Source organism: Pongo abelii, chromosome 14 (genome assembly GCF_028885655.2).
Source record: "Pongo abelii isolate AG06213 chromosome 14, NHGRI_mPonAbe1-v2.0_pri, whole genome shotgun sequence".
Taxonomy (NCBI): domain Eukaryota; kingdom Metazoa; phylum Chordata; class Mammalia; order Primates; family Hominidae; genus Pongo; species Pongo abelii.
The window spans coordinates 95,838,518-95,847,835 of NC_071999.2; positions in this window are offsets into that span (position 1 = coordinate 95,838,518).

Consider the following 9,318-nt stretch of genomic DNA (forward strand, 5'->3'; position numbering starts at 1 on the left):
TTCACTGAGCAAAGGAGGCCATTATGTGCCCCCTGTTATAACTCAGAGAAACCAGACTTAAACTGATATTATTTCTATGGGTTCTTGAATTTAACAGTTTAAGCTAATTTTTTAATGATCTGCCTAAAATGCTAGCACTTGTTTATGTAATTTTTGCTTATAGTACTACTTATATACCCTGTAGCCTCTTTCGCTGAAAGTACATTAGAAGCATATTTGGTTTATGTAATATATTCAATTAATTGCATCATGTTTATGAATTTGCCCTATATTTTTGAAGAATGGATCTGTCATTGTCTAGCACTGTAACTTGTTTATTGTTTTTTCTTCAGTTTTAATGAATAATGTTTTTATCAATGTGATCCCCTCTGCCAATGACCCTGAAAACATTTTATCCATTATTTTCTGGAATCCCATTCTGTTATCTGATGTGTTTTGTACATTTTTCAGACTCTATCTCTTCTGAATTTTCATTGTTTTTATTTTCTGTTATTCTTTATTCACATCTATATAACAAGCTAAATTTCTCCTATTGTGTAGAAATCCTACATGACTAATCATTTACCACTACCACAGTACTTTTTCACTTTTCTTTAAATTGTGGATTCATGAAATTCATCTCCTCCTGATGACATTATTTACTTATTTCCAATTAACTCCTCGGCCATGTATAATCTAAATTCCGTCTTTTATTTACTTCAGTGAAACTTCTTAGTGAAAGTCACCATCTTTCATGCTGCCAACTTCAATAAACTTACTTAATTATTTTCTTATTATATATTTCTGCTCTATTGAGCATATTTTTGTGTTCAGTTTTGTACAGTCAGTTGTTGATATTGCATTCTAAACTAGAAATCCTGGCCCACTTTTTCAAAGGATATTAATGCCTAGAATGTCAACTAAATATCATACTCAAATAAATTGGATACAAACCGTTAGGTAAGCATAAGCAACTTAAGACAATATGAACAGAGATGTTGTATGCAAAGACTCAAGCAATTATAAAACAGTACTTGAAAGACACATGATTTTGATCACAGCCTTGAGTCATGCTACCTTACTTCCTTGACTTCTATGACACTTCTCTTCCTTCAATTTTTGAAAAAATTATATCATTTTAAGTATCTATATAAATCTATTCTCCAGTGACAACTCTTACATATTTGTTCTGCTTATCACTCTTTCTTTCTTCTACAGAAATACTTCATATTTTCATCATTTGAAAATGCACATATCTCTACCCTTGATGTTCAGCCTTGATAATCCAAACTCAAATGTAAATTTGTCTGTTGGATAAATGTATTTGCAGGCCTACAGCCACAACAAATAATAATTTCAATTATAAAATTATCATGAAAATTATAAAAATTTTCCCCAAATTTGATCTGCTTTCTGAATTTCCCACCTTTTAAAATGACACCAAAAATTATCAAGTGACTTAAATTAGAAACCTGGACATCATCTGAGACAGACTAGATTTCCTTAGGTCCATGTATTCTACAAGTAATTAATCATAATATGCAGTCAATATCAGTTCCTTCACATTTTTCTGGAGAGGGATTTGGCTAGCAAGAAGGAAGTCAATCTTTTGTAATCTAATCATGATGGCAATATTCCCTTAACATTGGCATCTCTATTGGTTAGAAGCAAACTACACAATAGGATGAAATTATGTAAGAGATCATTATGCGGAGAGGGCCTGCTGCACATTCCATATAACTTGAGAGTTTCAAACCATATATTGGGTTAAAGGATTAATATTGTCACTGATAAGGCTGGTTCAGAAAGTGCAGCTTGGACTCAGGGTCAATGTAACTTTTCTATTCCACGTCCAGTGAAATAAACCTACCCACTTATTCACAGGTCTCCTTCCTCAGGGGTTGAGTCAGCTTCAGTAGGCTTAACTCAGAAAGAAGAGGAGGAAAACAAAACAGAAATCACAATAAAAAGTTCTCCTGATGGTGGGTGGTTGTGAATAGTATAGCCAGAGTCTGATCAAAGGACACAATGCTGTCATTTCTCCTTCCATATGAAGGACCAATTTAGAGATTTTTTAAAAAGGCAGAATATTTCCTTCCATACTTGAAAAAACTTTGTGATTAGAAGCAATTCAAAAACTACAAAAATAAAATGGTTTTCCTTGACATCTGAAATTCCAGATACCACAAGAACAGACCCCATTATTGCTTTATGCAATTAGTAGATATATAATGAAATTTCCTCATCTCTTAATGCTTTTAATAACATGGACATGAATAAATAATTCCAGCTCTGGAAAATCATAAGGTTCTGTTGCCAAATTTTCTTTGGCAAAACACCACATCCTATCACTGCCCAATTTTATATTTGCTAATATTAAACAGAACCACAATCCAGAATAACCCTGCCCATGGTTCTTAGGCCAAATTTTACTGTCAAAAGTAGTTTTATTATTAAGCCATGGATTCAGTTGCTTATGGGTCTTAAAGATTAACATTTAAGGTGAAAAATTTGGTAACCAGAAGGAATTTCTCAGTGGTCCTTGTATTACACCAGGCATTTGCTGACTTCTTATTTGCTTTATAGATATCCATTGTTATGTCTTCAAGTAAATCCATATTGATACAATAATTCTAAATTATTCATACATACATACTTGTATTTTGTTTATATCTCATCAATATATACAAGAACTCTAAATAAAACATATATAATAATACATACATAATTTAGATATATACATATATTATTCTTGATATATATCAGAAATATAAATAAAAGTATGTGTGTGTATATATATATAATATATATATATATATATCTCAGGATAAATTTTATTACTCCTAGTTCTTTGCCTTCCTGTAAAACTTAAGATCACATCTAACATGAATTCCAATTATTTTATTTAAAAAAAGATAGTGATCTGTTTATTTATCTCTTCCATCAGCAAAGTACAAAGGAATGGATTGAATCATTGTAAGTGTGAGATTTAATTTGGTTATAAAACAGAGATTCTTTATATAAGGAAAGATACCCACTGGGATGTCATTGTAAGTTTTAAAATTGTTTATCTTTAAATCACCCAGAAATAAGTTATCTGTACCCTTTCAGATGGCACTGAATTTTATTAAATCTCCAGTGTTACTTTAATATATTGATGATTTTATAATATCTGTACACTGAACTATAAACTAATTTCCCTTTTTAGGAGTTTATTTTTCTACTTTTCTCAGCCTACTGCCACATCTTACCATTTATCTCCCATTACTTTCAGATATTTCTTCTTTAACTCAAATGCTTTCATTTTGCTAAATAAGAAAATACATTGCGGTGAATGGAGTTTTATTGTATGTTTTTCAGTAAGGTGTTAGAATTCCAATTTTAAAATGAACATGTTTAGACAATTATGTGCTAGATACACAGGCTGATTCCAGATAGCTTAAGCAAGTTCAATGGCACTTTTGAAAGTTAAATTGCTCTGTGCATTCCACATTAGAAATCTGTTCCCTAATTTTGTGACCTTAAATATTAAGCATTAGAAAAGTCCACTAGTTATCAACTTATTTCATGTATGCATGATTATAGACAGGTACATATGGATTATATTTTAGGAAAGATGTGTCCTTAATTTTATCTGTAAATGAATGTAAGTATTTCTTATTCAAGTCAAATATAATCCTGAAAATTCAGTTAAGAAACGTTTGTAGAATATGGGTTTATGTGCTGTTTCTATACATGCCAGAATAGATGTTGCCTTAATTTTTAAGAAGTAATCAGTTCCTGAGAATCCAAGATCAAAACTACTAGAAGAGATCCAACCAAACTTCTGTTCAATCAGTCTAATGATAAAGTGGTTTAGTTGCATAAATGCCTACATTTCTATTTTCAAGAGCCATTCTAGGCACTAGGAATATAGATTGAGCCTTGAAAGTTTAATAGCTCCTAGGAGCTTATATTTTAATAAGGTAGAAAAGCATAATCAGTAAGTTAAGAATAATTTTTATGTTGTGATAAGTGGGGTAAGGAAAATAAGTAGGGTGATACAATAGAAAATTACGTTGGTGGGGAAGGTTTACATTAGACAGTGTAATCAAGAAAGACTTCAGGAGTAGATAATGTGAAACTCAGGCCTGAAGAAGTATCTAGCCATTTTATAGCAGAGACAAGAGCATTTAAAGTGTATGTGACAAAACATGCAAATTGTTAATATGATCAAGGAGCAGAGAGGTGGCTGGTTTACTTAAAGCAAAGAAGAGAGAATTTGAAGTTTAGACTGAAGTGTGAGAAGGTGAAACCTATAAAATTAGCATATTAATAATCTCAGGCAATTCCATATTTTTCTGTGTGTCTTTTATGCAAGTTCAATTGAATAAAACTTCCAAATCTGCCATTTTGATACAACAATAATTACCACTTTTGCCTATGTTTGGCCTTCAGTAATCTACTGTCCATAATAAAGTTTCCTGTCCTGTGAGTTCTAATATGATTACATTTCTACCATCTCCAGGTGCTGATAATGTGTCAGGTTCTAACGTGTTTATTATATTATTTAATATTCATGATAAAGCATATATGGAATCATTCAAGCTCTAGAGTTGAGAAAACTAAGTACTATAGAGGTTAAACCAAACAAATTGTCTGTAAGATTCAGTGCCACCTACTCTCTTCACTGCACAAGCACCATGAACATTTGATAGTTCTGCCTTTACACTGTTGGTGGGAATGTAAACCAGTTCAACCATTATGGAAGACAGTGTGGCTATTTTTCAAAGACCTAGAACCAGAAATACCATTTGATCGAGCATTCCCATTACTGGGTATATATCCAAAGAAATATAAATCATTCTATTATAAAGATACATGCACATGTATGTTCATTGCAGCACTATTCACAATAGCAAAGACATGGAATCAACCCAAATGCTGGTCAATGATAGACGGATAAAGAAAATGCGGTACATATGCATCATGGAATATTATGCAGTCATAAGAAGGAATGAGATCATGTCTTTCTCTGGGACATGGATGGAGTTGGAAGCCATTATCCTCAGCAAACTAATGAAGGAACAGAAAACCAAACACCACATGTTCTCACTTATAAGCAGGAGATGAACAATGAGAACATATGGACATATGAGTGGGGAGGGAGACTGGAGCCTGTCAGGGTATAAGAAGAGGGAGAGCATCAGGAATAATTGCTAATGGATGCTGGGTTTAATACCTAGGTGATGAGTCGATCTGTGTAGCAAACCATCATGGCACATGTTTATCTATGTAACAAATGTGCACATCCTGCATATGTACCCTGGAACTTACAATAAAAGTTGAAGAAAAAAAGAAAATAAATAAATGAATAAATAAGAACATAAAAAAGTTTAAATATTTAAAACAAATTGAGAGTTCTTCCCACTTTCTATCTCTCTCTGTCCCAAACTTCTGTATTCCTGGTCTTCATGAGTTGCTAGTGAACATTTGACAGTTCTTTTTATCACTTTCTACTGCCCTCCTCTGTCTCAAACCTTTGAATTCCTGGTCTTTATGAGTTACTAAAGTCACTAGAGAAATATTTTTGTCATCTAGATTTCAAAATTGTAGGGGACTATTGATTCCATCTCAGTAACTAAAAAAACTCAAGCCCAGTGAAGTTTATGTACACACATGCACACACATACACACACACACAATCTAGAGAAATTTATGTGCATATATTTATATATAAAGTCCCTTTCATATTGTACTATCATTGTCTATCACCTCTAAATTTATTTTCTGTCACTATAACAATTTAAACATCCCTATAAAATATAAATCTCGCAGTAAGCAATGGATGCAGATATACTGGTATGGAGTGCAGAAAATGAATACATCCTCAACAAATGAAATAAATGCCACCTACTCCACAAATTTCACCTAGATGTGGCACTCTAACATTGTTTGGATCTCTCTTAGAACATATGCTTGTGTGTTTGTCTAAAAATCTCACATATTTGACAGGAACAAATCACTTTTCTTTGTACCCATAGCAACTCTATAGGCATTTAATATGCAGTGTGAAGAAGTATAACAAAGGGGCTAGAAGTGTTGACTTTCTGACCCACGTGCCTGGTTTTACATACTAATTCTAACATATACCAGCTTTGTTGCTTTGAACAAGTTGCTACGGTTTAGTTTCTTTATATGTAAACTAAATCTAACTGGTCAGATTGTTTTGAAGACAAAATAAGTTAATATCTATAAAGAATGTATGGCATACATTCAACACCATGCATACAATGCTGTGTAACTATTACGAATTAAATTTATACATTTATCTAAATGGGTGTGATTTGACTCACAACAAATTATACTAAAGTGTATGGATATGCAGTTCATTGTATATATTATAATTATTAACCTAAAAAGCATGTAGGTCAGATTCACTTGACAGAGTAGGATGATAACTGCCTAGCATTATTATTATTTATTCTGATTGTCTACTCAGGAAACCCAGGAAAAAGGTACAGAGTATTAAATATGAAAATAGACTGCAACAGATTTTTGGCCCAATTTTAAAAATTGCATTGATATGCTGCAGTCTTAAAGCACTAGAATATATTGTTTATAAAATTAAATTATTTAAATAAAATCAAAATTATAAGTGGTACAAGGATAAATCGAACAATGGACTTCTATAATATTTATGAAGAAATTTCTGAAAAATATATAGATGACCTAATTAGTAGAATGATAACCACGTTCATGGGTAGGAAGAGTCAGTATGGTAAAGTTGTCATTTCTTCCTTGAACTAATCTATGAAATTAGGGCAATTTTAATCAAAATGCCAAGAGAATTTTTCATGAGACTTGAAATGTTGATTCTAGGGAAAAACAGAAGAACAAGAATAACTAATCATGTTTTGAAGAAGCACAAGATTATAGAATTTCCTTACGAAAAAGACAGACATATTATCAAAATACAGTAATGAGGAAATGTGGTATTTACACAAGAATAGATAAATATGGCAATGTAACACATCTGAGAACCTACATTTATATTGCAGGCAATTGGAAAAAAATCATATTTTCACAAAATGGTGCTGGAACAATTAATTAATTATCTATTTAAAAGGGAGCATCAAAATCTTTTTTCCCACACACAAAAATTCAGTTACTAGAGCTTAAAGAAGGATTTAAATTAATAGTTAGAGCTATGGCCAAAAAGATTAGTTAATGTATTTCTTAAATAACACTAAAAGCAGCACAAACATTTAAAATAAATACATTTTTATATTAAAGCATAAAATTCTGTTTATGAAAAGACATCTTAAAAGAGAAAAAAGCCCCTTACTAAAAATACATTTGCAAATGTACAACTAACAAATATTAGTGACCAGAACATAAGTAAACAATTTCTACAAATCAGTATCAAGATATTAACAACTCACCAGAAAAATTGGAAACAGTTGAAAACATGTCATCAACAGAATAGAAAATACAAATGGTCAATGCACATATTCATGGATGTTTAACTTCAGGAGAAATAAGAAATTTCAATAAAAATTATGATGAGCTTTAATTTCATCTCCATTAGAAACAACAATTTTTAGGGTCTAACTTTGGCAAGGATGTGGAGCAAAAAGAACTTTAATATGCTGCTGGGGAAAGTTATACCATTGTAATTATCTGGAATAATTTGACAAATTTTAGTTTATTTGAAAATGTACATGCCCTGTGACTAAATTTTACTCAGACCACTTAAAGACTTTTTAGAATGTATATCAAAATACAGGCAAAATTATAATCATAGTAAGAGTATTTGTATTTAAAAAAAAGAAAAAAGCACACACTACATTTTTAGCAGTGGTGATAACGAATAGAGCAGCAAAATAAACTAGAAAAAAATAAACTAGAATAAAATTCGGATACATATATATTTTAAAAAGGAAATGTATTAGAAAAAGTGAAGACAGTTATTTTTAAAAGTCTGGTTATAGAAATATTTATATAGATAAGTTACAGATAGATTCATATACAGATATAGATGGAAGACAACAAAACGATTGTTAAATAATCATCTTGGGTGGTACAATAATCAGTAATTGTTTTTATGTTTTTCTTATATATAGTGGTCATATTTTTACAATATCTATCATTCTTAAAAAAAATTTGTTATAACGTAAATGACATCTAATGGATTTTTCTTTTCGTTTCTTTTTTTTTTTGAGACGGAGTCTCACTCTGTCACCCAGGCTGGAGTGCAGTGGCGCGATCTCGGCTCACTGCAAGCTCCGCCTCCTGGGTTCACGCCATTCTCCTGCCTCAACCTCCCAAGTAGCTGAGACTACAGGCGCCTGCCACCACGCCTGGCTAATTTTTTGTACTTTTAGTAGAGACGGTGTTTCACCGTGTTAGGATGGTCTCGGTCTCGATTTCCTGACCTGGCGATCTGCCCGCCTCGGCCTCCCAAAGTGCTGGGATTACAGGCGTGAGCCATAGTGCCCGGCCGACATCTAATGGATTTTTCTACAGGATATGTACTATATATGTATATACATGTGGGTGTAATAAAATAAAACTTTGGTGAGCACTATTTTTCAGAAATTTTACACGTTATTACTTTTAATCTCTACAACTGCTGATTGGATAGAGAGTCTTGCTCTCACTTTGCATATAAGAAAATTGCCCATTGCTTTTTGTAAATAATAAATTGCTGAGCTCCTAATTCTGATTTGCGCTGAATACTGAGAATGGAAAGAAATATAATCGCTTTCCCCATTGGTAAAAAAAAAATGAGAACAAGCAAAAATATCTTAGCTATTACCTCCAAATAAATATATTTGATCTTGGAGCATAGGTCTGAATCAAGTAAAATAGATGCATCATAAAGACTGCCAGCTTGCTCATGCAGCCTCCCTCTACTTTCCATGTCCACCTAGTCAAAGCTAGCGTGTCACAAAAGCAGCCTAATACCAGACCATTGCCTACCTTACAAACATCACTGTAAAATCACCCAGTCTAGTTTCTCCCTTACTTTATTAGGTTACATAACTTCCCTTTGATTGATCAACAGATTGTTCCGGTGCTTTTTGGAAGAAGCTCGCAGTTGTCAGTCCAGTATACTATTTTGCATTTTGTTTCTATATGTCTAAGAATAGATAATATTACACTTTCCTATTATTTTTCCAACTTTCTCTCTTTTTGAGACATTTTGCGAAATATTTTCTCAGTTGTTGGAACAATGGTTTTATTAAATACATTAAAAATTGTGATTGATTTTTAGATAAAAATGATTCTCTAGTCTTCATGCATCAGAAAGTTAATCAGGGGTAATGATTATGTATGTTCCTAATTTCTCCTTTT